This window comes from Prionailurus viverrinus, chromosome A3, assembly GCF_022837055.1.
Source record: "Prionailurus viverrinus isolate Anna chromosome A3, UM_Priviv_1.0, whole genome shotgun sequence".
In the NCBI taxonomy this organism is placed as follows: domain Eukaryota; kingdom Metazoa; phylum Chordata; class Mammalia; order Carnivora; family Felidae; genus Prionailurus; species Prionailurus viverrinus.
Genome location: NC_062563.1, coordinates 23566356 through 23594095, shown reverse-complemented (window position 1 = coordinate 23594095; position 27740 = coordinate 23566356). Strand labels below are relative to the sequence as shown.

Sequence of the window (27740 nt, the reverse complement as noted above, 5' to 3'; positions counted from 1 at the left end):
TGAAACATTGTTTATAACAATTGGAAACGTTATGAATGATCATCGCTTAGAATTAAAAAAATTTTTAAATGTTTTATTATTTGTTTTTGGGAGAGAGAGACAGAGACAGAGTGCGAGCAGAGGAGGGGCAGAGAGAGGGAGACACAGAGTCTGAAGTAGTCTCCAGGCTTTGAGCTGTCAGCACAGAGCCCAACTCGGACTCAAACTCACAAGCTGTGAGATTATGACCTGAGCCAAAGTCGGAAACTCATCTGATTGAGCCACCCAGGCACCCCACTAAGAGAATTATTTCTTGCAACATTGTTTCTCTCCCCCCCTTTTTTAAAATAAAATATCTCCCCAAACCATCATTTAAATAATTAAAAAAATTTTTTTTTAACGTTTATTTATTTTTGAGACAGAAAGAGACAGAGCATGAATGGGGGAGGGTCAGAGAGAGGGAGACACAGAATCTGAAACAGGCTCCAGGCTCTGAGTGGTCAGCACAGAGCCTGACACGGGGCTCCAACCCATGGACCGCGAGATCATGACCTGAGCTGAAGTCGGACGCTTAGCCGACTGAGCCATCCAGGCGCCCCTTTTAAAAAAAAAAAAAAAAAAAAAAAAATTAACGTTTATTTATTTTTGAGACAGAAAGAGACAGAGCATGAATTAATTTTTTAAAATATTTATTTATTTTTGACAGAGAGACAGAGCATGATGGGGGGAAGGGAAGAGAGAGAGGGAGACACAGAATCTGAAGTAGGTTCCAGGCTCTGAGCTGTCAGGACAGAGCCCAACGTGGGGCTCAAACCCATGAACCTCAAGATCATGATCTGAGCCAAAGTTGGACGCTCAACCGACTGACCCACCCAGGCACCCTCATCATCAATTTTTTAATCCTCCCGAGACTGGGCTTCATTTTAGCCAAAACCACGTTCTATCTTAAGTAGGTTTTCTTTTTTACCCCCTTTTCACTTTTTCTTAATGCAGCATCGTTTATGAACATTGGAAACAAAGTGAATGGCCCCTCTTTGTTTGAGTTACACTTCCTTAGCCTCCATTCCCAGTCTCATTTCCCTACATACCTGAAACTATCTGTTTATGTATGTTATACTTGTGGACAGAATAGAATTTTTAAATGTTGTTCAATATATAATATTTTCCTTAATGGCTTGTCCTTTCATGCTTAAGGATATTTTATTCTACATCAAAATCATCAAGATAATTTCTGATATATCTCTTTTAAAGACACATGGGGGGGTGACATTGACATATATGATACACACAATTGTGCAGTGTGTTATACACATTTGTAAGTAGAAACTAGAACATTACTCATTTCTTTCCTTACCGGGAATGAAAGTAAATGAGACTAAGATAATGGGAATAATTTTGAAACTGCTTCTTTCACTTAAACTATAAATAAATTGCTGGATTTTAATTATTGCAAGTAACAGATTACTTGTGACACATTTTGCAACTGTGGAGTTATGTATCTTTGCGGAATCTATAGAGGGCAAATTGCAATGTCTAACAAAGTTATAAATGCATATATTGCTGTGGCTCATAGCTTCCATTTCTGAGAATTTAGAGTACAGTTCTGTCTGTGCACATGTGCTTTACAATTTGTAAATGGAACATTGTTTTTATTTTTTATTTTTTTTTCAACGTTTATTTATTTTTGGGACAGAGAGAGACAGAGCATGAACGGGGGAGGGGCAGAGAGAGAGGGAGACACAGAATCGGAAACAGGCTCCAGGCTCTGAGCCATCAGCCCAGAGCCCAACGCGGGGCTCGAACTCATGGACCGCAAGATCATGACCTGGCTGAAGTCGGACGCTTAACCGACTGCGCCACCCAGGCGCCCCGGAACATTGTTTTTAAACTGCAAAAGATTGGAAGTACCTGGGTGGCTCAGTCAGTTAAGCATCTGATTCTTGATTTCTGCTCAGGTCATGATCTCATGGTTCATGAGATTGAGCCCTGTATCAGGCTCTGTACTGACAGCTCAGAACCTGCTTGGGATTCTGTCTCTCCCTTTCTCTTTGCCCTCTCCCACTCACACGTGCATGCTTTCTCTCTCAAAATAAATAAATAAACATTTAAAAAGAACTAAATTGCACAAGATTGAAAGCAACCCAAATTTCCTTCAATAAGGGACTGATGAAGCAAATTATAGTACATCCACACGAGGAATACTATGCAGCAATAAAGTAAAACAAGATAATGAGGAAATTACTTTTATGCCATTGTACAAAATGTATTCTAGGGTGTCTAACCTTGTTTAGCAAAAAAAAGTAAGATGGAGGACAACATATATAAATGCTTCCTTTTGGGGGCCCCTGACTAGCTCAGTGAGTAGATCACGTCTCTTGATCTTGGGATTGTGAGTTGAAGCCCCACAATGGTGTAGAGATTACTTAGAAAAAAAAATCTTAAAAAAATGCTTCCTTTTGAATAAAAGAGTCAGAATATATTTGAATTTATATACATATATATATAGAGAGAAATCCTGAAAGGGGCACCTGGGTGGCTCAGTCAGTTAAGTGTCCGACAGCCTGTTTGGGACTCTCTTCTTCTCTCTCTGCCCTCCCCTGCTTGTGCTTTCTCTCTCTCTCTCAGAATAATTAAATAAACTTAAAAAAAAAAAAAAACCTGTGTAGCATTAAAAAAAAAAAAAAAAAAGAAATCCTTAAAGTCTTCCTAAGAAAGTAAGAATAGTGATTAACCAGTGGAAATAGGACCAATGACAGGAATTTGAGGGAACTTTGTATTGTATACCTTTTATATAGTTTCTGGCATTTGAACCATATGACAAACCATTAACTATTTAAAATTAAATTATAAGACTTTTGGGGAGTGGAGCACCAGCAGATTTAGAGACTGTTCATTTCATCAACTTTTTAAACCTTCATTCCATTCTTTTAGTCCCTAGGGCTAAACTCCTCCCCCCTTTCTCTTTATCTCTGATTGGCATGAGTTTCAACTCACAAGAAATATGCATTAAGTATGCTTAAAGTACAGGGAACAGTGCTAGGTATTGGGGTCCCCAAGGTACAGAGCTGAACAGGACATAGTCCCTTGAAGTGGTCCAGGGGAATTTTATCACTCTTTTTAGTAGCTAGGACAAGAACAAAAAATGTTCTCTCCTTTTCCTCTTCTCCCTCCCTTCTTATAATCTTGCAAAATGCTGGAAATTCCTACTTAATTCTCCTCCCCCTCACCTGGAGAGCACTAAGGCTCAAGAACTTTCCATCAGGTCCAGACTGGAAGACCTCAGGCCAGGGCCAAGACTCAACTTGCTTCCCTTGGGCCCCTGGCGCCTTGTGAAGGTTCTTGGACCTCTCAGATGCTGCTGTGACTGTGGTTTCCGGCTTCCTGAGTTCTCACACTCAGCTGGGTGCTGCAGATATCATGCCCCAGTTCCTGCTCTGGAGACTGACAGGCTCAAGCTTGGTGATGCTCTGAGTATATGGGGTCTGTTCAGTATGAGTCACAGCTAAGGGGCTTGATTTCTATTTTAGTTTTCCCCTTTAGACAGACTCATTGTAAATACCTTGGGGTTGCATAAGGACAGAGTGTAAAGGTTTGCTAGCTAGAGGCTGAGAAAGATTAGTTTTCTCTAATTGAATATCCTATCTCACTTAAGGCCTTTAGTTCTGCTTCTCTTTAGTCAAGGACATTTTGAATACTCCAGGTGATGACGAATCTAGGAAGGAAGCAATCAGAAAATCATTTATATAGAGCTTTGCAGTTTATAATACATTTTCTCATATGCTATTTAACCTAAATGTGACAATTTAAGAAGAAAAGTAATGAAGAGTAATGAAGAGTAATGAAGAGATGCTTATGGAGTGAGAGGACTTTCCATGTAGCTACTGAATGCCTCTTGTGCTGCTGTATACTTTGGGTGTATGCACGATTTTGTTGTGGAGCTGTCATTTTACAGGCTGAAGCCGGGGTTCTAAATTGGTTAGATACTTAGCAGGAGAGATTCTACTCTGTGGAATTGAGGCTGCTTTACATTCATTCACTTATTCACTAATTACAACTATTAGTTGAATGCCTATTTTGTATGAAGAAAGGATGTAAGAAATAATTGGGAGGTTGAGACCAACTACTAGTGAGATGCTGAAGAGGTTCTTAAGGCCCAAAGATGGATGCTGCCAGGGAGGCAGTGGTAAAACCAGGCTTTTGATCAGAATTTGGCAAATGGAGTTCTGTGACTAGCAGCCAGTGAACATCCAGTTTAGAAGAAGCTGGCAAACCAGGTTTTGCAGGCATCAGAAAGAGTTTAACTCTCAAGATACTTTATTCATATCTGCATCAAGTTATTTTTGCCTGGCCAGCATCAGTTCTCCCCTCCCTCCCCAATTTGCAGGAATATCCTTAGGGGCAGATTGCGCCTCTCATCTTTCCCTGGCAGCTTGAACTAATTCATGTGACCTGAGATTGACCAATCAACAGCGGCTCCTGGCCAAGATTTTTTTTTTTTTTTTTTTTTGCCTTTTAAGTGAGTGACTCAAAGACAAAAGGATGTTAGGATTCAATCCCAGCTGTGGTGTGTAGTGCTGCTGGCAGAAGCAGCTGCTTCTTGGTGAAGCTCCTTTTCTGTCTGCTGATTTTCCAAGCCTGCCCTCCTCCATGCTCTAGGCCCTCGATATCCTTTTTTTTTTTTAAGTTTATTTATTTATTTAGAGAGAGCGAGAGCGCATGTGTGAGCAGGGGAGGGGTAGAGAGAGAATCCCAACCAGGCTCCGTGCTGTCAGTGTAGAACCCCAGGTGGGGTTCGATCTCACGATTGTGAGGTCATGACCTGAGCCAAAATCAAGAGTCCAGCTGCTTAATGTACTGAGCCACCCAGGTGCCCTGTCCTCAATATTTCTGTAATATAGTTGTGTTGGCAACAGTGTCAGTGATTGTACTTGCAACAGTCAAAGAGAATTTTAACTTACAGGGGTGCCTGGGTGGCTCAGCCGGGCAAACATCCGACTTTGGCTCATATTATGATCTCACAGTTTGTGAGTTTGAGCCCTGTGTCGGACTCTGTGCTGACAGCTGGGAGCCTGGAGCCTGCTTCAGATTCTGTGTCTCCCTCTCTGCCCCTTCCCCGCTCACGCTCTGTCAATCTGTCTCTCAAAAATAAACATTAAAAAAATTTTTTTTAAGAATTTTAACTTACAAATTGTGATGATTTTTTTAAACTTTTTTTTTAAGTTTATGTATTTATTTCAAGACAGAGAGAGTGAGCAGGGGAGGGCTAAGAGAGAGACAGAGAGAGAGAATCCCAAGCAGGCTCCTCACTCTCAGTGCAGAGCCTGATGTGGGGCTCAAACCCATGAACCGCGAGATCATGACCTGAGCTGAAACCGAGAGTCGGACACTCAACCGACTGAGCCACCCAGGTGCCCCCAAACTGTGATGATTTCTTTTCCAGGCTTTGAGATCCTTGAGAGTAGGGCCCAAATGTCATTCTGCCCTGTGTCTTTGGTGCCCAGTTCAAGCGTGGATCTCAATGCATACATGTTGAATAAGTGAAGAAACATGTTGTATTTATGCAGGAGTATTGAGTCTGGGATTCTTGACATTACTATGGTTGTGGGACAATAAATTCTCCATATGCCACAACAGCCACTAACATTTGAATGATTTCATGTTAAACCAAGAAGATCCTGGGAAGAAGGTCCTTTCTTAGCTGTATTGGAGCACTTAGCTGAGTTTATGCAGGTGGTTCTGGTCCTCAGATTCCTGAAAAAAATTTGTTTACAATGGAATATTTCACTAATTTGCATGCTATCCTTGGGCAGGGGCCACACTAATCTCAGTATTGTTATAATTTTTGTATATGTGCTGCCAAAGTGAACACAACTGAAGCTTTTGTCCCTGGTTTCCCAGAACCTCTTCCTAAGCACTGCCCTCCACCCCAAAGTAGTGCCCTCTTCAAGCCTGATAGGCTTCTCTTTCCCTTTCATTCTTTCCACAGATACACATTGAATATCTATTATTCGTCAGGTTTGACAATTCAGTTGATATAAGACAGCCCCTAATTCTAATTTACGAAATAGACAAATACAATCAAGAGAACAAATGAAATAAAACTGTGTTAAGTGCTTTGTTGAAAATGAACAGTGATAAGGCAGAGAGTAATTGTCATGGGGCAGGCATGTGATGGAGGGAAGCTCTTCTAGATAATGTAGCCGAAGAGAGTTTCACTGAGGAGATGATAAACTGAGACCTGCATGATGAAGAGTCAGCTTTGCAAAAAGCAACAGCTTATTCAATGACCCAGGAGCTGGAAAAGAACTTAGAAAGAGCCATAGAAACTGACAAAGTCAGTGTGGCCAGAGGATGAGTAAGGATGAAGGATGCAGATGAATAGACAGATTGGTTGTTTTAAGCAGTACAGTGACAATCGGATTTACGTTTTACAAAGTGCAATCTGGCTGCTTGGTCTTTCCAATGTAAAATAAAGTCCTCATTGGCTCATAAATAACAATTGTTTAGCACCTCTCCTTGGGACTTCCCAAATTCCTTTGGGAAAACATTTCATATACTCTTTTGGTGTGGTTGCAACTCTGATCTCGCTCCCCAGAGGCAAACTACAGGTCCTCTCCACACCAGCAGTTGGAATCCTTTCCTAGGAGTTAATGAGGCGAAGTAGAGAAGGTATTAGTGCAAAGACCCCGAGGCGGCAAGCAACCTGGCTTGAGCAGAGAACGTTTGGAAAGCAGGATGTGAGAAAATGTGAGACAGGTAGGTTAGGTTCAGACTTTGAAAAGCCTGGTTGATAGGCTACCATGAAGATTAAGATTTCAATCCGAAGAACAGTGAGCAACGGGCTTTGAGCCGGGGATGGCTGTGATTATACTCGAGTTTTGAAAAGCTTCCACCTCTGTATGTGAAGAACAGATTGTAAAGGAAAAGGGTGATGCGATGGAGGGGACCACCATTATCTAAGAGAGAGGTGGTTTAGACTGCAGTGTTGGCAATGGGATGGAGAAAAGTGGGAGGCTTCGAGACGCATTTAGGAGACATTATTCACAGGTGATGCATAGTGTCCAGTCCCAGGCTTCGTGTAACCTCAGTGGTTATGGGTGAGTGGGGACTTCGTGCTGTGGATCCGGGCGCCAGCGTGGTTCCCGCGCGTCAGGGCAGGGGGCGTGGCCCGCCGGAGCCGTCGCCACGGGGATCGGGCGGGGCGGGGCCGAGGGCGGGGCAGCTGGGGCGCTGCGTCACTCGGTGGTGTCGATGGTGCGTGTGTGTGGGGGGCGGGGGATACGCTGGGCGCGTCCCGGGGGTCACGTGGTGCGCAGCACGCAGAGTCCTTCTGTCGGTTGGTCCTGGAGCGGCGCAGCCGGAGCGGGGCTGTGAGGTGAGCTCGCGGCGAGGCGCAGCGAGGAGAAGACGGTTGGCCGGGGCCGGGTTGGGCCGGGCCCACGCCGTGCGCGCGGTGCTAGCGGGAGCGGTGACGGCCTCCACCGCTGCTCGGGTTCCCTGCCCGGCCTCGCTGCCGTCCCGGCCCCGCTCGCCCAGCCCGGAGGGAGGCCCCGGGACCGCTGTTGAGAGCGTGGCGGGCGTGCGAGCGGCGCCCAATCCCCAGGGCTGCCCTAGGGAATGACGGCGGCCGCGGCCAATCAGCGCCGCCCGAGGGGGCTGGGCCGCGGGGTGCGGGCTTGGGGCGCGGAGCGGGCCGTGTTGGGGGTGGGGGGTAAGGGCTAGGGCTAGAACCTGTGCTGTTGTGGCCCCCGAGAGCTCCACCACCAGCCTCTGCTGTTGCCTTGTGCTTTGGGAACGCGTTTTCTTTTATTGACTCTTTTATCCTATTCTGGGGAGCACACCCCTTTCTCAAGCCCCTGACTATGGGAGTGTCCCCTTTCTCTATAGTTTAGAAAATGTGGTGCACCCCCTTTCTTAAACTCCAGCCCTGGGGTTTTATCTTAATTTCCAAAGCCCCTCAAACTGAGGATGTACCCCATTTCCCAAGCACCCACCCCCAAACTGGGAGGACACTCCCTTTTCCGAGCCTCAATTCTGAATACGCACTCCATTTCAAATTTTGGGGTTTGCCCCATGATTGAGTCTCAGATCTGGGGTCCAATAACCAACGTTTTGGGGATATCTATATTCCCATAAATCCAAGGAAGAATCCCGTTCTCCAGGCCCCAGATCTTGCAATATGCTTTCCAAGATTTCTTAAATTTGGGGGCCACTTCATTTCCCCAGCCCTTCAAAAGTGGGGGGTGCACCTCATTTCCAGAGTCTGCGATCCAAATCCTGAAGTTTAAAGATAGATATTTGCAGTTGCACAAATAAAGGAATTCACTGCTTTTTCTAGTCACTGTATTCTTGGGGTTGCACCCATTTTCATGAGTTCCTCAAATTGAACTACCTTATTTCCTGGAGAGATTGGTTTTCATTCTGAAAGTGTATTTATTTCCTGTGCCTTCAAGATGTACAGAGTCCACCTTTTTTGGTTACACAGTTCTCAGGGTGCAGCCACCTTCCTGATGCTTATTAAATCTCAGAGGGCACACATTTTTTCTGTCCTCTCATTTCCCGGCCATGATCCTTGGTTCTTGAGCATGCCTCCTGTTCTTTTTAGCTTTTCTGCTATCCAAGACATTCTCATTCCTCAGTTTCCTTTCCTTTTTGGAACCCCATTTCCCTTTTAGGTGCTCTCCCTGTTGGTCAGGGCACCCATTTCCTCTTCCTTTGGTGAATGCGTATCTTTCTTCAGCACAGCACTTTCTCTGCTTCTGTGGCCTTTTTTCTGAGCACACTTCCTATAGTCACACCTCCTGAATTCCCCTCCCCTAAGGGGAAGATTCCCCCTCCTAAAGGGTGCCTGCATGTGTGTCTACTTTATCTTTTATCTTTCTGTTTTCTACTAACAGAAACTCTTCTGTCTTGGTTCGCCTTATCCCATTTTCTGCATTTTTCTGAATCCTAACTCTCTTTGGACGCCGCTCTGCTTACTGGTGTCTTTAGAGGTTTTCCCTTTTCTACTCATATGGGAGGTGTGGCCTCAGGTCCAGGACTGCCTTACCCCCCAGCATGGGTTTAAACTGGAAAGGAATCCCTTCGCATTTCTTTGGTTGTTCACAGGACTCTTTATTATCTGGGTAGTTTGCTTCCTGTAAGATTCTGGTTAGATGGGTACTGTTTTCTTCTTTGCTTTTTTCCCCAGTATTGGGAAAAAAATCTGAAGAGATTCTTCTAGTCTTGCTTCCAGCTCATTAAGCTTCCTCCCTACTTTGGCTTTCTTCCTTCCTTTTATCAAGAAAAGAGGTCATTTGGAGGAATCTCTTCGTCACTCTTTTTGTTCTTGTCTCTGAGGTGCAGGTGGGGGATGGATACTTATCTCCCCCCATCATTTTCTCACATGTCTGCCAAGCCTTGTTCCCAGTCCCCACCTTAAAATCTCTAAGTATCTGGGACCTCTTGTCTCTTAAAAGCCTCTCAGTAGGTTCTTTTCTTTTGTATTACCCTCTGCCTTTCCGGATCTTATTCAGGGCTTCTCTGCCTGCACCCCTAACCGGATTAATTTCTCCACAGCTGGAATCTCAAGTGCTTATGGGATAATGATACATCTGACCTTTTTCCCTTTTGGGAAGTACTTGAGTGTGCAGCTGTATGAGGCCTCAGTGGGGGAGAGAGTTTGGGCCTGAGAAGCTACACTGTCAGGCAATGAAGGTACTGCATTTTCAGGACCAGGTCCTTCTGAATCTCATTTGGAGATTGGATGTTTGCCAAGCACCTGCTTCTTAGGGATGCTGGGGGATTTAATGATACTCCCAGGAACCTGTGGAATTAATGGGGCTTGTGGAGAAGTGCTCTGAACTCGATGTTGGAACTTGAATAAAATTAACCATTATTGTATTTCAGAACAACTAAGCTGTTTCATATTTCATGTTCATGAAGGCCCTAGAGCTAAGGTGTTTTATTTTAGGAAGTGAAATGTATGCCACATTTAGATCATATGGTTGTTAGTAAGTACCAAATTGATTAAAAAACATTGGAGGTCTGTCTCAGCAGTACCCAGTAAAATATGATTACAGAAAGTGAGCAGGTATTTTGTCTCTTTATATGCCTGTTTGGTACTTTGTTTGGTACTGCTATATACGGTGCATTTTTAAAGTATTCTGCGTCAGTGCTTCTCAAACTTGAACGTGCACATACATTGTCTATGGGGGAGGGTCTTACTAACATGCTTATTTTTATCTAGTAGGTTAGGGTGGGACCTTAGTATCTGCATTTCTAATTCCCAGGTGATGCTAATGTTACTGAACTACACTTGGAGTAGTGGGGTTCTATACACAAAGCCATGGATATCTCTGGGAACAAAAAGATGGTGGTTAGCCTTTTGCTGGGGTATTATTTTCCACTTTCTCTTTATCCAGACACATCCCTTCAAGTTTGTACAAGGCCATGGTCCCCTTCTGAAGACTAGGGAGTTATACTTAATTACAGTTATTCTAGCATTTAGCTTTTAAAACCATGGTTAAAATTTCTTTGGGAGTTTGAATTTCTATGTATTTTGTCAAATTTAAATGCTTAAATATTTGTTGCTTAATTGTGAACATAATTCTTTTTTTTTTTAAGTTTATTTATTTATTTTGAGAGAGAGAGAATGACCAGGGGAGGGGCAGAGAGAGGGGTAGACACAGAATCCCAAGTAGGCTCTGCACTGTCTGTGGGGCTCAATCTTGAGAACCGTGAGATTGTGACTTGAGCCAAAATCAAGAGTTGGACAATTAGCCAACTGAGCCACCCAGCCACCTCTAATTTTTTTTTTTTTTTTTTAAAGTAAACTTTGTGCCCAACGTGAGGCTCAAATATACAACCCTGAGATCAAGGGGTGAGTGCTCTACTGACTGAGCCAGCCAGGTGCTCTAGTTGTCAACATCATTCTTGACATGAAGTCTTCTAGTAAATAAATACTTCAGAGCTGATATAGTAGTTAGCCATCTTGTGTCTCTAATTCCTCACTTGTCATCCTACTATGGGTTGGAAGGAAGTCTGAGATACCCCAGGTTATCAGGCTGATAGGTGTTGGAATTTCCAAGGAGTCCTTCTTGGTTTTCTAGGTTCTGGAAATTGGCCTGGGAAAGGCAGGTGCCTGGACCTTGGAGAGAAGCTCCTGGCTTATCTCTGTATGAGAACTTCACAAAGGGGAATGCTGGTGGAAAGGTGACATTCTTTGATGGGGATTCTATGCTTGGGATGCTCTCTCTGTTTTTGTACCAACATCTCTATTTATGAGTTTTAGTGGGTTTTTCCTCCCTAAATGTCTTAAGTCATCTGTACCTATTTCCCTGGCTGTCATCTGTCATGGCCTTTTCCAGCATGATCCTGTTCTGGGCCCTAATCAGGACAAACCTGAATGACTAGACTGTTTTGTGTCCTGTGCCTCCCCCTCCCTCTCATCCCTCACATGAATGTCAGATCCTCTTCAGTAACGGATTTGATCTGGATTTGGCTCTAGTCCCAGCTCTTCCACTCACTGTGAGACCCGAGGCAAGTCACTTAATGCTAGTGGGCCTCATTTTCCCCGTTTGCAAAATGAGGGGCTGATTATCTCCAAGGTTTACCCTGCTCTGAGTCTTTGTTAGTACCTTGCTTAGAAACCCAGTGTCTGTGGGAGCATGTTGTTAGATCTGATTTCCTTCACGTGCTCTGTTGGGCAGGCTGCCAATCATTCCCTCGTTCGAGTCACTCCTGCCACTGCCTCTTTTCTAGCCTAGGCAGCCAGCTTGTCCTCACACCCAACTTCAGCATACTTCTGCCTCCATGTCCTCTGCCAGTTCTATGCTTTACTTCATTCAAAATTGCCTAACCTTCTCAGTGTTCTTCAGTGTTCATTCAACGTTAGGTACGTCCCTGAATCACTAAGAGGGAGTCTTGTAGTTTACATACAACCATGTTTGTATCTCTTATCTGGTATATATTTAAAAAGTGTTTTCTTCTCCTCCCCACCCCAACTTTCTTTTTTGCTTTCAATTAGCAGGCTAGGCAGAATGAAATTTAAAAGGGAAGCAGGCAGTTTGCTTTTGGCTGGAGTATGAGGAAAGTGAGATGTAATGCTTTTAGTCCTCTTCTCCCAAAGGTCTTGCATATCAGTGGGGAATCAGCTACCTGGTACTTCTTCCAGGACTTGAAAGGTGCTCAGACTCCCTGTCTGTAATTTGAAAGTGTATCCTGAGTCCAAACACTATTTAAAAATGACTTCTAAGTGCTTTTCTTCTTAATGACACACTCAGCCATAAAACCTCAGACAAGAGTTTGCTAAGGGGGATGACAAGTAATCTAGATTTCAAATAATTTCATCAGTGAGTAAAACTAATAGTTCTTTGAGAACACCTGATTATCTTCAAAGGCAGTTGCTGACACTGCCTAGAAATCAGGGCTCAAGGTTGTCTCTAACTCCCCAGTCTCCATTCCTTTTTAGGAGCTACTGGGGGGAAGTTTACAGTTTTCGTGATAAACATTCTTTAACCAAAATGTGTGCTTAGTTAGAGGCTTCTTGGTTGGATTGTAAGCTCAGAGAAAGGGAGGATGTTCCTGTTTTATTCATCTCTCTCAGCAATTGCCCCTTGTAGGTTGTTAACTGACTAACCTTAACTTAGGGTAACCTACTGAAAATTGAAACCCCAATTTATAATGCTGTGACAGCTTTGCTAGGTCTTAGGCTAGGTATCCAGCTGTTCTTTGCTTTCTTTGACCAAATAATGGAAGTAACAAGCTTGCAGAAATCCCATAAAATTTTAGGAGCCTGGTGTGAGTCACTGAGCAGTTTGTATGAAAGGGAGGTGGTGGATCCATGGACTTTGGGGAAGGATTTAAAATGATGGTTTGTGGGTGCCTGGCTGGCTCAGTTTGTAGAGCATGTGACTCTTAACCTCGGGGTCGTGAGTTCTAGCCCCACACTAGGCATAGACCTTACATTAAAAAAGAAAAAAATGAGGGCGCCTGGGTGGCTCAGTTAAGCGTCTGACTCTCGGTTTTGGCTTTGGTCATGATCTTGAGGCTTATGGTTTTGAGCCCTAAGTTGGGCTGTGTGCTGGCAATGCGGAGCCTGCTTGGGATTTTCTCTCTTTCTCTCTCTCTCTGCCCCTTCCTTGCTCACACTATGTGTCAAAATAAATAAACTTAAAAAAAAAAAGAAAAGATTTGATTTGATGAGAACTTGTCCCATGTCAGGAACATAATTCTAGGATTTTAAAGGCTGACTCCCAGGCATCTAAGGTGACAATTTCAAGCTCTTTTCGTCTTAGTAGAGACCTGATTTTTAAAAAAATTTTTTTTAACGTTTTACTTTATTTTTTAAGAGACAGAGAAGGACAGAGCACGAGCAGGGGAGGGGCAGAGGGAGAGGGAGACACAGAATCTGAAGTAGGCTCCAGGCTCTGAGCTGTCAGAACAGAGCCCGATGCAGGGCTCGAACTCGTGAACTGCGAGATCATGGCCTGAGCTGAAGTTGGACACTCACCTGACTGAGCCACCCAGGTGCCCCAATAGAGACCTGATTTTTTAAAGGTCTCTTTCCCACATGGAAAAAGTGCACAGCAGGGTGGATTGACATACCTTTGTTGCTTCTACAGGTGGACAGATGTTGGGATTTCTAGATTGTGGAAACCTGGCTTGGAAATAAGGATATTTTACAACAATAATAAACATAGTCAGTGTTTTTTTGAGCACTCTGTTGGAGCTTATTGAATCTTTACAATTTATCTATTATCCTCACCTAGTAGATGTGGAAACTGAGATTAAATAACTTGTCCAAGGTCATTTGGCTAATGGAGTCCAAGTTTCTTTGCCTGCAATCCTAGTGCTCTTTTTTTTTTTTTTTTTTAAATATGGAACAGTTCACAAATTTGAGTGTCATCCTTGCACAGGGGCCATGCTAATCTCTGTATTGTTCCAATTTTTGTGTATAAGCATGATCCCAGTGCTCTTACATCCTTATTTAAATGCCTTACTTTTCTACCCAGAGGTTTGATTAAACTTTAATTATAATATCAAACAGGTGTGAGTCTGGAACCCAGAACTGAAGTACTACTGAGAGAAGAGGTGGCCTTGCCATTTCATCCCAGATTTTGTTCCTGACCATGCAAACATGCCTCAGTTGTAGAAGCCAAACTCTTCTAGCTCAGGCTGCCTTTTTCCCTTTCTTGAGGCTCCTGGGCATGGCTGAGTTGTGCTGTTTGATTGTCCCTTGGTCCCATGGAGTGGTGAATGCTGTCCAATGTCTTTTTTTTTTATTTTTTATTTTTATTTTTTATTTAAAGAAAAAAAATTTTTTTAACGTTTATTTATTTTTGAGACCGAGAGAGACAGAGCATGAATGGGGGAGGGGCAGAGAGAGAGAGGGAGACACAGAATCGGAAGCAGGCTCCAGGCTCTGAGCCATCAGCCCAGAGCCCGACGCGGGGCTCGAACTCGCGGACCGCGAGATTGTGACCTGAGCTGAAGTTGGACGCTTAACCAACTGAGCCACCCAGGCGCCCCTGTCTTTTTTTTTTTTTTTTTTTTAAAGTAGTCTCCATGCCCATCGTGGAGCCCAACATGGGGCTTGAGCTCACGACCCTGAGATCAAGACCTGAACTGAGATTAAGAGTTGGCTGCTCAACCGACTGAGTCACCCTGGTGCCCCCAATGTGCTTGGATGAGTAGGACATTGGTTGTGTTGTGATCTATATAAGAATTGTACCTCTGTAATTCAGAAAGGCAAGATAGTTAAAGAGACACCTATCTGTATGGCTGTATGGGATGTGGTGGGAAGGACCAGGATTTGGAGGCAAAATGCCTGAGTTTGAGTTCTATCACCTGCCATTATCTTGGGACTACACATAACTTGGGCATGTGGCTTAAACCTCTTGGGTTTCTCACCATGGCATGGGCAGTGGAGGCAGACTTCCAGCATAAGTAGTTACTTAACCTCCCTGGACCTCTGTTTCCTTACTCAAGTATCATCATAACTGCCTCACATTGATCATTGGAGGTATCAGTAAATGTTACCCTTTCCTTCCATTCTCTAATCTTTAAAAATGGGAGTAAGAAAACCTAATGTATAGGGTTATCAAAACTTGGTAAACTGTGAAGAGTTGAGTGTATGTTATTGTTATTCTGTTTTATTTCTCACAAATTATTTTTAAAATCTCTTCATGTTTGTTAGTTGTATTTTATCTGTAACTATATCAGTAGTATCTATAAGAGGGAAAGATACTTAATTTTTTTTTCATTTTTACACAAAACATCTTAATAGTAATCCCTTACTATCATTAGTATGCAGATATCCCAAGGCCTCATTTTTATTTCCAAAGGCCTTACTATTATTATTATTATTAATTTTTTTAAATGTTTATTTATTTATTTTTTTTTTGAGAGAGACAGAGCATGAGCAGGGGAGGGGCAGAGAGAGGGAGACACAGAATCTGAAGCAGGCTCCAGGCCCTGAGCTTTCAGCACAGACCCCTATGCGGGGCTCAAACCCACGAACCATGAGATAATGACCTGAGCTGAAGTCTGTCGCTCAACCGACTGAGCCACCCAGGTGCCCCACTATTATTACTATTTTAAGTTTATTTATTTTGAGAGAGAGTGCAAGCACATACACACACGTGTGTGCACGAGTGGGGTAGGGGCAGAGAGAGGGAGAGAGAGAATCCTAAGCAAGCTCTCTGCTGTCAGGACAGAGTCCAACATGGGGCTTGAGCTCATGAACTGTGAGATCATGACCTGAGTTGAAATCAGGAGTTGGATGCTTAACTGACTGAGCTACCCAGGTGCCCCACCAAAGGTCTTACTTTTAGAAGTAGTATAAGTATAGGTGGCTTAGAGGAGGTCCTGGCTCTCAAAGCCCAGCTCTTTTGCCTGGCTAGGTGACCATGGGCAAGTTATTTGCTCTAATTCTCCTATTCTTCTGTAAAATGGGATAATACTGCCAAATAATCTGCATTGTTGAGAATAAGATATTTATCAAGGATTTAGCCTGTGAAGTAAATGTTAGCCATTTCCTGCTATTAATGAAGGCCACGGGGCACCTGGCTAGCTCATTTGGTAGAGCATGTGACTCTTGATCTCAGGGTTGTGAGTTTGAACCCCATATTGGGTGTGGAGCTTGCTTAAAAATTTTTTTTAAAAACATTGTATATATGTTTATATATTCCATGAATATAAGTTAATATTTAAAGAATAAGGTTAATTAGTTGACCGTTCAATAATGTGTTTGTCTTTAAATTTTTTTTTTTTAATGTTTATTTATTTTTGAGAAAGAGAGACAGACAGCATGAGCAGGGGAGGGGCAGGGAGAGAGGGAGACACAGAACCTGAAGCAGGCTCCAGGCTCTGAGCTGACAGCACAGAGCCTGATGTGGGGCTTGAGATCATGAACTGAGCTGAAGACTGACACTTAGCCGGCTGAGCCACCCAGGTGCTCCAATGATGTGTTTGTCTTTAAAACCCCATACGCAGCCAAACAGTTGTAATTCAGGAAAATGTCTTTGTATCCCCCATGGAGTAATGGCTCCATATCTACATTGTTTGCTTGGGGTACCTGAGTGGCTTAGCCGTTTAAGCGTCCAACTTTTGCTCATGTTATGATCTCCTGGTTCACGAGTTTGAGCCCCGCATCAGGCTCTGTGCTGACAGCTTGGAGCTTGGAGCCTGCTTTGGATTTTGTGTTCCCCTGTCTCTCTGCTTCTCCCCAACTCATGCTCTGTCTTTGTCTCTCTCTCAAAAATAAAAACATTAAAAAAATTAAAACAAAGTTTTATGATATAGTGATACCTCAATTAAGGAGTTATGTAAGAACAGCTTAGTTGGGTATGTTTTTAAAGACTCCCTTATCTGAAAGGAAGCCACACTAACCCACTCCACAGTTACCAACATTTATAGATAGACTGGAGCTTCCTGTCACTGAATATAACTTTTCTTAGGCCCAGGGAGCAAAATTGTAGTCTTGTCTTCAGGTGCCTCATTCCCTGTGCCTTGCCTTCCTCTCCCTGCCCCTAAAGAGTGGTAATGGTTCCTACGTTTGCCCGTGGAGCCTCCGAGTGATGGCTGTCTTGAATCCCTACCTCCGTCTAGGGGAATGATACTTGTCTTTTTTCTTGTTTTTGATACTATTGTGTCAGTGAGGAAGTTGACATTTAACAAGCACCTGACCACCACATAAGGACACTGCTTGTTGAATGCTGAGGGTTCCAATGAGGGTGTTTAGGGCCTTGTGAGAGATCATTCAGAGACCTGCAGTTTCAGTGTAGCATGTTGAGTGCTGTGGCCCAGAGAGTGGGCCAGACTGCCGTGGGAGAATACCAGAGTGGGCTGGTGGCCCAACAAGCCCTTCAAGGAGGTGTGGAAGGACTGGGCAGAGGAATCAGCTTGTTTGAGCAAAGGTCCTGGAGGTTGGAACTACAAGGAGTCTGGCTGTGTGGCTGCAGGAGCAGTACTTTGAGAGCCAGGCTGTGTGCTAAGTAATTTCTCTCTTCCCAGCACCCGTATGAAGGCATGAAGTTGGTACTGTACTGTTCCTATTTTACAGATGAGGAGCCGGATGCTCAGAGAGAAAACTTGTGCAAGTTATCTGGAAAATGTTGGAGCTGGGATCAAAACCCAGGCTGTCCCACTCCCAAGAATTCTGACATCTAGCCATTGTGTGCTACTGCCCCTCTGTTAAGCTTGCCTACTTTCCTATGGAAAAACAGTATTTTATTTATTTATTTTTAAAAGTTTACTTATTTTGAGAGAGAGAGAGAGAGAGAGCACACGAAAGCATGAGCAGGGGAGGGGCAGAGAGAAGAGAAGTCCAAGCCAGCTCTGCACTGGCAACATGGTGCCCTGCTTGAGGTTCAAACTCACGAATTGTGAGATCGTAACCTGAGCCGAAATAAAGAGTTGGATCCTTAACTGATTGCCACCTAGGTGCCCTAAGAAAAATTTTAAAAAGTTTTATTTAAGTAATCTCTACACGCCACATGGGACTTGAATTCACAACCCCAAGATCAAGAGTCTCAGCCTACTTTCCTGTGTTTTTTAAAGCCTTTTTTAAAAAAAGTTTATATATTTTGAGGGAGGGAGAGTGTGAACCTGTGTGTGGGGGAGGGGCAGAGAGAGACTCCCAAACAGGCTTCACGCTGTTTGCACTGTTAGTGCGGTTCAAACCCATGAACTGTGAGGTCATGGCTTGAGCCGAGATTGGGAGTCAGATGCTCAACTGATTGAGTCACCCAGATGCCCCAACAGTTTAGTTTTTTTATTTAAAAAATGAGAATTGGGGCACCTGGGTGGCCCAGTCGGGTGAGTATCTGACTTTGGTTTAGGTCATGATTTCGTGGTCTTTGAGTTCAAAAACCCTGCATTGGTCTCTGTGCTGACAGCTCAGAGCCTGGAGCCTGCTTCAGATTTTGTGTCTCCCTCTTTCTATACCCCTCACCTCTCACCTTCTGTCTCTTTCAAAAATAAATAAAAATTAAAAAAAATAAAAACCGAGAATCATCATCATCATCATCATCATCATTATAAACCTAAAAGACACTAAATGGAATGATGGTTATACACAGCACATAGAAGAGGGTCTGTAATAAAATAGGCAGTCGGAAGATGTCAGTTTATAAGACAATATTGATTTGGATCTGGGAAGGTTGTGGCTAGGGGCTTTGAGCTCCACTGAAAGCTGTTGTAATAATTGGATTAGAACTGGTGGGGGCCAGAATTGGAAGAGACTTAGAAGTAGGTGTTACAAAGTGGTGACTGTGAGTTGGAGGCAAGGGTAATGCCTCCGTTTCTAGCTTGGCATGTTGGCCAGTCTCCATCCTTAAACTGTGATGAAAAAAGAGGGAACTTGTGAAGGTAGGATGGTTAGTTCAGTGAGGTTGAGTAAGGTGCCAAAGGTCATTGAACAAATATATTCTGGAGCCAGTCCTGGGCGTGAGGCTCTTTACACTGCTTCTGGGAAGATCCGCTGATTTGACCAGCTCATTCTCAGTAATTTGGAATGAGTAAACTCAACTTGTGTTTGCTCTCTGAATTTTAATTGTGGAAGGAAAAGCTTGGCTTTTGGAGAAAGCATTTCTAGTATCTGTAAAGAGGGTAGAGAATTTTTGGCTTATTTCTTTTTTTCCCTTCCACCTTTCCTGATTTCCCCCCTGTCCTTTGCTTCCTTCCTTCCTCCTTCAAATAAAAGAGGTTAATTCAGCTCTTAACAGTGTGACCTGGGGAAGGGCCTGAGGAATGGAACTGGTCTTTACTTTAGACTCAGTCTTCCTTCTGTGTCCTTGAGGAAATGAGGGTAGTGGTAGAGGGGCCCTTGCCCCTACTTCAACCAACTTGTCATTTCCCCAGGCTAAAGACATACTTCTTACGTTCCTTAGTATATTGGATATTTTTTGTTAATATTCCATGATAATATTGACTGTAATCCTTTGTGTCTGATGTCCTTTTTGCTAGTACTACTATTACACAACCATTATATCGCTAGTACTGGATATTTAGTGTTTACTGTGCTCAGTATTAGACATCTATTAACTCACTTATTTCTCACAACAACCCCAGGAGGTAGGGGTTGGGTTATCAATTCCATTTTGTAGATGGGCAAGTAGAGAGAGATTCAGTGATTTTTCTCATCTTAACTCAGCCAACAATAAGTGGAGCCAGGATTGGTCAGAACGTGAGTCTGAAACCTGACTGTGCTCCCATCCTTAAGCACTCCTGACTGTCCTCCAAGATAGAACTTTGGCAGAGTCCCCTTGGAAACTTCCTCCTGTGAGATTGCCATGTCACTGGACCTGCTGATACTGTTTATGCTTTTATGGGACAGCACGGTGGGCTGCAGGGTAGTCAGTTTCCACCTCCTAGGGATGTGAAGGAGAGGGGAGCTCATTCCCACCCGAGGCACCTTGCCTCTAGGACTTCCCTTTGCTGAAAATTTTCCCTTGGATCTTCTCATGGTTGTCTCCTGGTCATTTAGAACTCTGCTAAGACCTCAGCTTCTCAGAGTACTTTGTAACACTTATCTAAAGTGGTCCTCCCATGTCACTGGTTCACATTATTTTGTTGGGTTTTTCCCCCCAGTGCTTATCCTGACAGAAGTTATTTTCTTTGTGTAACTTGTTTATTGCCTGCCTTCTCCATTAGAGAACAGTATCTATCTCCAGAACCTGGCACATAGGCATTCAGTAAATATTTATTGAGTGAAGGAGGCATGAAGATTTAAGCTGGTCTTTCACTTGAAGTGTCCCTTCATTGAAAGGGGGTTGAATTAAGTTTCAGAGGCACCATCACCACTAAATGGAGGTTGAATGCAAGCCTGGTGGTAAGCACTGTTGGGTTATCACAAAGCTTGTTCTATAGTTTCTGGTGATTGACATTCTTCCCTTGAGTGTCCCAGGGTTTATTTTCCCCTATATCTCAGCTGACTTGTTGAAAGGTCTTGTTCCATACCCATCTATCACTTTAATTCTTTATTACTTTAAGTCCTTGGTTCCTTCTTGAGCATAATGGGGTTGCTGAGGGCATGACCTCCGTTTACCATGGCTGCAGTACTCTTTCACCTCTCCCAAAATGAAACCCAGAGCTTTTGTCAGTACAACATTAACTGTAAATGTATTCTAAGTTTGGAAAATTCTGCTGCCATTTTTTGAGTACCTACTTTGAGTTAGACAAGTAAGGACTTTGCAGATCTTTTCTCAATCCTTATAGCACCCAAGACAGAGGCCATTATTAAACCTCATTTGATGAGTGAAGAGAACTCAAAGATGTAGCTCATAAGTAAGCATATGTGGTGGTTAAGAATCTGGAGCTGCAGGGTCTAAGGTTCAAATCCTGGCTCAGCCTCTTACCAAATGGGTGTCCTAGGATATCCCTAACTTTGTTCCTGTTTTCTCATCTTTACAATGAGAATTAATGCCACCTACCTCTGCAATTGTTTTAAAGATTACATGAGTTAATATATGTAGAGTTAATTAGCTATTGTTATTATAAATGTTTTTCAAGTAGGTCTTGTCAGTCTGCCTAAGGGTATTTTCTATTCTTTTGTAAGGTTAGCTCACATCACCATCATTTTATTTTTTAATTCATTTATTTGGCATCTGTGAGCATTAGTCTTTCCTTTCCCTAATGGAGGTTATAGTGTAGTCCTACTACATTAGGTTTATTTAAAAAAATTTTTTAATGTTTATTTATATTTGAGAGAGAGACATGAGTGGGGGAGGGGCAGAGACCGACTGAGACTGAATCTGAAGCAGGCTCCGGGTTCTGAGCTTTCAGCACAGAGCCCCACGTGGTGCTTGAACTCAGCAGCTGTGAGATCATGACCTGAGCCAAAGTCGACGCTTAACTGACTGAGCCACCTGGGCGCTCCTACATTAGGTTTTATTTAAACATACTCTTGTTTTTAGGGGCATCTAGGTGGCTCAGTTGGTTAAGCTCCCGATGGTTTCAGCTCAGGTCATGATCTCATAGTTCATGAGTTCGAGCCCCATGTTGGGCTCCATGCTGCCAGCGTGGAGCTTGCTTGGGATTCGATCTCCCTCTCTCACTGCCCCTTCCCCCACCTCTTGTTTTTAAATTGTTTTTTAATGTTGATTTGATTTTAACGTTGATTATTTTTTTATTTTTGAGAGAGAGAGAGAGAGAGAGAGAGAGAGAGAGAGAGAGAGAGAAAGAGAGACAGAGCATGAGCAGGGGAGAGGCAAAGAGATAGGGAGACACAGAATCTAAAGCAGCTCCAGGCTCGGAGCTGTTAGCACAGAGCCCAATGTGGCACTCGAACTCATGGACCATGAGATCATGACCTGAGCCAAAGTCGGACGCTCAACTGATTGAGCCACCCAGGTGCCCCTTAAACATGTGAACTAAATCTACTTTCCCCAGAGTTTTATCTAAAGAGCTATTTTTTTTTTTTTCATTTTCACAAATGATTTATTTTTATCCTGGGCTGTATTCTTCACATTAAGGTTACTGAGTCCAAGTGTATAAGCAGTTTTACAGCATGTTCCTTGCTTGCAGATTGTGGTGTAAAAATACAGCCATGGTTGGGGCGCCTGGGTGGCGCAGTCGGTTAAGCGTCCGACTTCAGCCAGGTCACGATCTCGCGGTCCGTGGGTTCGAGCCCCGTGTCGGGCTCTGGGCTGATGGCTCGGAGCCTGGAGCCTGTTTCCGATTCTGTGTCACCCTCTCTCTCTGCCCCTCCCCTGTTCATGCTCTGTCTCTCTCTGTCCCAAAAATAAATAAAAAAACGTTGAAAAAAAAATTAAAAAAAAAAATACAGCCATGGTGAGGGCCCTAGGCAATAGTTCAGATGTTCAGTTTCCTCACAGCCGGGCCAGTCTTAGGTTTTGGCCTTTCTGAAAAATTAAATATTCTTGCTTGTTATGTAATGGTGTGATAATTCTGACATAACATCTGGAAAGCAGCCAATTACTTGATCTTCCTGCCTGTATTCAAATTGTGTTTGTATCTAAAGGCATGAATATAAGCATAGCAACAACTTTGGTAAAGGAGAGAGGAAGGCCCTTTTTCTTTTTTCTTTTTTCCTTAAATGTTTCTTTATTTTGATAGAGAGCATGTTCACAGGCAGGGGAAGGTACAGAGAGAGAGGGAGAGAGAATCCCAAGGTGACAGTGCAGAGCCTGTTGTGGGGCTCAAACTCATGAACTGTGAGATCATGACCTGAGCTAAAATCAGGAGTCGGATGCTTAACTGATTGAGCCACACAGGAGCCCCTAGAGGAATAGCCTTTGAGAAGTGGTTGGTGTATCTCTGGGAAAATCTTGTTACCTGTTGTAAGAGGTATCTCCTGCTTTGGAGGACCTGCGAAGCTGCTGGCTGCTCTGCACCTCGGTTTTCTGTCTGTGCCACAGCACTATCACATGTAGTCTTAACTAGATCACGTGGCAGTTGTGAAGGTCTGGTAAGACAGTATTAAGAATGAAAGGACTTTTGTATATTTAAATGTTATGAAGAAATATGAAGAAATAACAAAGAAGGAACCCCAAATTAAAATCTTACTGACTAGATAATCCCTGTTGACAATGAAAAAAAAAAGTAAATTCTTGGGACGCCTAGGTGGCTCAGTTGGTTAAGCATCCGACTCTTGATTTCAGCTTGGGTCAAAATCTCATGGTTCGTGAGATTCAGCCCCTTGTCAGGCTCTGTCCTGACAGCACAGAGCCTGCTTGGGATTCTCTCTCTCCCTCTCTCTCTCTCTCTCTCTGTTCCTCCCCTGCTCATGTTCCCCCCACCCCCCATCTCTCATGTGTGCTTTTTCTTTCTCTTTCAAAAAATACATTTAAAAAATTACTTTTTATTTATTTATTTATTTATTTATTTATTTATTTATTTATTTATTTAGTAGGCTCCATACCCTGAGTGGAGCCTAATGTGAGGCTTGAACTTGTGACCCTGAGATCAAGACCTGAATTGAGATCTAGAGTTAGATGCTTGGGGTGCCTGGGTGGCTCAGTTGGTTGAACTTCTGACTCTTGACTTTGGCTCAGGTCATGATCTCACGGTTCGGTTCATGGGATCGAGCCCTGCATAGGGCTCTGTGCTGAGCATTGAGCCTTCTTAAGATTCTTTGTCTTTATTTGCCCCTCTCCTGTGTGTTCTTTCTCATAATAAATAAATGAACATTAAAAAAAAAAAAGATGCTTAACTGACTGAGCCATCCAGTTGCCCCTTAATTTTTTAAAGTTATTTTTCATTTTTTTACTTTGAGAGAGAGTGTGCGTGCATGTGCACACCAGCAGAGGATGTGCAGAGAGAGAATCCCAAGCAGGTTCCAAGCTGTCAGTGTGGAGTCCAGTGCTGGGCTCCATCTCACAAACCATGAGATCATGACCTGAGCTGAGATCTAATGTCCTGATGCTTAACTGACTGAGCCACCCAGGCCCCCTACCCTTGCAAATACATTCTTAAGGTTAGAAAATTCTACCAAAATAGTAAGATAAAAAATGAAAGGTTAAATTTTCATGCTCCATTCCTCTCATTAAGGGAATGTCCTTAAATAGTTTCTTGGTTCCTTCTAAGAAATAATTTTATACATATGCTGTGATAGTTGTGTCTAGGGATGCCTGGGTGGCTCGGTTGGGTGTCCAACTTCAGCTCAGGTCATGATCTCACCATTTGTGAGTTTGAGCCCCACATTGGGCTCTGTGCTGACAGCTCACAGCCTGGAGCTTGTTTCAGATTCTGTGTCTCCCTCTCTCTCTGCCACTCCCCCACTTGCACTCTGTCTAAAAAATAAATAAACATAAAAAAATAGTTGTGTCCATATGTCTGTTTGTTTACATTAAAGGGATAGTACCATACACATGCCTCTACATCATGTCCTTTTTACTTGACAGTATGTCTTGCAGATGGTTCCATATCAGCATCTACAGATTGCCATTTTTCCTTTTAATGGCTGTACAATATTCTGTTGTCTGGATGAACCATAATTCACTTAATGAAGCCTCTTTTGATGGATATACTAGCTGTAGAAATTTCAAAGCTATATTAATCATCGTTACAGGTAATTGGGCAGACTTTGGGGGATATATCTGTAGGGTAAGTTACTGGCAGTGGGACAGCTGGGTTGCAAGTATATGTATTTTTGTAGATAGTGCCAACTTGCCTTTAGAAAAGCTTTTCCAATTTATGCTTCTACCAACAGTGTATAAGCATGCTTTATTCGCCTCATCCCTGCAAATACTAGTTATCCTACCTTTACATTTTTTGCCTTAGAAGTGAAAAATTGTTATTTTGATTTGCATTTCCTTTAATAAGTTAGTTGTTTGGCATTTTTGTTGTGGTTTGTATGCAGTCTTTGTTAATATGGGAAGTTAGCTCCTTGTCACATGCTCTGCAGTTATTTTCCCCCATTTTGAGAAAGTGCCCTGTAATAGTATTACAAGGCACACAATTAAAGCTTTCATTTTATTGATACAGGAGCATTGACTGCAAATACTGTATTTAAGGAAATAAGTCTTTTTTTTTTTTTTTTTAAATTTTTTTTTCAACGTTTTTTAATTTATTTTTGGGACAGAGAGAGACAGAGCATGAACGGGGGAGGGGCAGAGAGAGAGGGAGACACAGAATCAGAAACAGGCTCCAGGCTCCGAGCCATCAGCCCAGAGCCTGACGCGGGGCTCGAACTCCCGGACCGTGAGATCGTGACCTGGCTGAAGTCGGACGCTTAACCGACTGCGCCACCCAGGCGCCCAAGGAAATAAGTCTTTCTATCTCCTTTGTGGCAGTAGGTTCCCATTGTAGGGAAATTTGAATGTAAAGGAGTAATTTGAAGACCTGACAAGGTCTTTAAAATGGAATCCTAGGGGCGCCTGGGTGGCTCAGTCTGATGCTCAACTTATGGTTCCTGAGTTTGAGCCCCACATCAGGCTCTGTGCTGACAGCTCAGAGTCTGGAATCTGCTTCAGATTCTGTGTCTCCCTCTGTCTCTGCCCCTCCCCTGCTCACTCTCTGTGTGTGTCTCTCTCTTTCAAAAATAAATACTAAAACAATTAAAAAAGTATGGAATCCTATATAAATACAGATTGCATTAGGTTTTTTTTCTCTCTTAGTTTTTCTCAGTGTCTTTATTGAACATATTACCTTTAACTCTTAACTTGGAAGCTGGAGCTTTTTGGAAGAAAAAGCTAAGGGCCTGAAGAATGGATAAGTTAAAAGCCTTAGAATCTTAGCCTTTTTGAAAATAATTTGTGTTTGAAACTAAATGTGAGAGGTAAAAAAAAAAAAAAAGACTTATGCAATTTTTTTTTTTTTTTAATTTCCTGCTTCTGTCTGGACTTTTTTGTTAGTAGTTGTCAAATTATTATTTTTTTTTATGTTCGTTTATTTATTTATTGAGAGAGAGAGAAAGAGACAGTGTACGCATGTAGGGGAGGGGCAGAGAAAGAGAGAATCCCAAGCAGGCTCTGCGGTGTCAGCCCAGAGTCCAATGCTCGGTCGATCTCTCACCTGAGATCATCACCTGAGCCAGTTTCAAGAGTTGGATGCTTAACTGACTTAGCCACCCAGGCGCCCTGTTGCCAAATTAAATTGGAATTTTGGGGTACCTGGGTGGCTCAGTCTGTAGAACATATGATTCACGATCTCAGGGTTGTGAGTTCTAGCCCCATGTTAGGCATAGAGCTTACTTAACAACAACAACAAAATTAAATTGAGGCTTTCAGATGATTTCTTGGGTGGCACTTCCCTTGCCCTTTGTTAGAGCTTGTTCATCTCTTCCAGTGTTTATGTTTGTCTTTCTGGGTGGACTGGAGCGGGGACTGAGTTGGATTTCTTACTCCTAATTTCCAGCACAATGCCTTACCGATAGTACTAACTAATCATTTATTGAATGATTTAATGTAAAATCGAAAAACAAATGCTGCCACCCCAGAACAGTGGTAGGAAGATTGGAGATGGGACACAAAAGTCAGGTTAGTCCTTAGTCTTATTCTTTGTGATACCAGGGAGTGAAACCTCAAACAAGTGGGTCAGAGTTAGAAACAGGTTTTTAGTTCATTTGTAAGGAAGACCTTCTGACAATTCAGCCTCAAGAGTAATTGTTTCCTTCTTTTCTTTTCAGCCACTGGGAATAGTTTGCTCATCTTCATCCATTTACTGCCTCATTCCCACACTCCTCCTGTATTTTAGTGGGAAGCCTCCTTGGGTACCTGAGGAGAATTTGTGTGGTGAAAGAATTAATTTAGAAATCAAGCAGACTTGAGCTTTTTGTTCTGGGGCTTGTCACTTGGCACCTGAACCTTAGCCAAATTATGCTAAGCCTAATTTTCTCATTTGTGATAATAGAATTATCTATTATCTAGGGGTGCCTGGCTGGCTCAGTTGGTGGAGCATGCAACTCTTGATCTCGAGGTTGTGAATTTGAGCTCCGCATTGGGAGAGATTGCTTAAAAAATAAAATCTTTGGGGTGCCTGGGTGACTAAGTCGGTTAGGTGTCTGACTCTTTATCTCAGCTTAGGTTGTGATCTCATGGTTTGTGGGATCGAGCCCCGCATCCAGCTCTTCATTAACAGCATGGAGCCTGGTTGGGATTCTCTCTCATCCTCTCTCTCCCTTCTTTCTCAGCTCGCACGCCTGTGTTCTGTCTCAGAGTAAATAAACGTTAAAAAAATAAAATCTTTAAAAGAAGAATTATTAATAGCTAATAACTCTTTTATAGTCCTTACTTTGTACCAGCCCTGTGCCCCTTACATGGATTATCTCATTTAATCCTCACACCTGCTGCCTGGAGATAGGTACTGTTACCACCACTAACCCCTTTTAAGGAGAGGAAACAAATTCAGAGGGGTAATTTACCCAAATTCATTCAGCTAGTAAAGGATGGATCTGGGGATTCAAGCCCAAGCATTTAATCCCATTACATTATGTTACATACATGGCGTCTGTAAAAGGGAGCTGTCCCCCTGCATAAAGTCTGACAAATGCTAGTAGCTCAGTGAGTGTTCAGTGCCACTCTGCCTTTTTGTTTGGCATCACTTTTTTTAAAATTTCTTTTATAAGTTTATTTATTATTTAGAGAGAGGGAGAGTGCGCGCTCATACTTGCACCCTGGAGTGTGTGAGGGAGGGGCAGAGGAAGGAGAAAGAATCCCCAGATCAGGAGTTGCATGCTCAGGCACCTGGGTGGCTCAGTTGTTAAGCATCTGACTTCAGTTCAAGTCATGATCTCACAGTTCGTGAGTTCCAGTCCCACATCAGGTGAGCTCATGGCCCTGCTTCAGGTGAGCCCCTCTTCTCTCTATCTCTCTGCC

General features: G+C 43.1%; 1 protein-coding gene, 1 non-coding gene and 1 pseudogene across 4 annotated transcripts in view; 1 reads left to right on the top strand and 2 right to left on the bottom strand.

Annotated features, from left to right (window-relative positions):
* PHF20 (PHD finger protein 20) overlaps positions 1-27740 on the top strand; it is a 173053-nt gene that overhangs the window by 17029 nt on the left and 128284 nt on the right. The window contains exon 1 of one of the 3 annotated variants that reach the window (XM_047853750.1): positions 7259-7354. The exons of 1 other annotated variant lie outside the window; for it this stretch is intronic. The gene's annotated coding sequence lies outside the window, so the exon portion shown is untranslated. Of the gene's footprint in view, positions 1-7258; positions 7355-11151; positions 11173-27740 lie in introns of those variants that run through there. One more of the 3 variants, XM_047853753.1, reaches the window with a different exon arrangement.
* Positions 5736-5848, bottom strand: LOC125163130 (uncharacterized; annotated as a pseudogene).
* Positions 13833-13936, bottom strand: LOC125163103 (U6 spliceosomal RNA). The gene has a single exon (XR_007151273.1). It is a non-coding gene; the product is annotated as a U6 spliceosomal RNA (small nuclear RNA).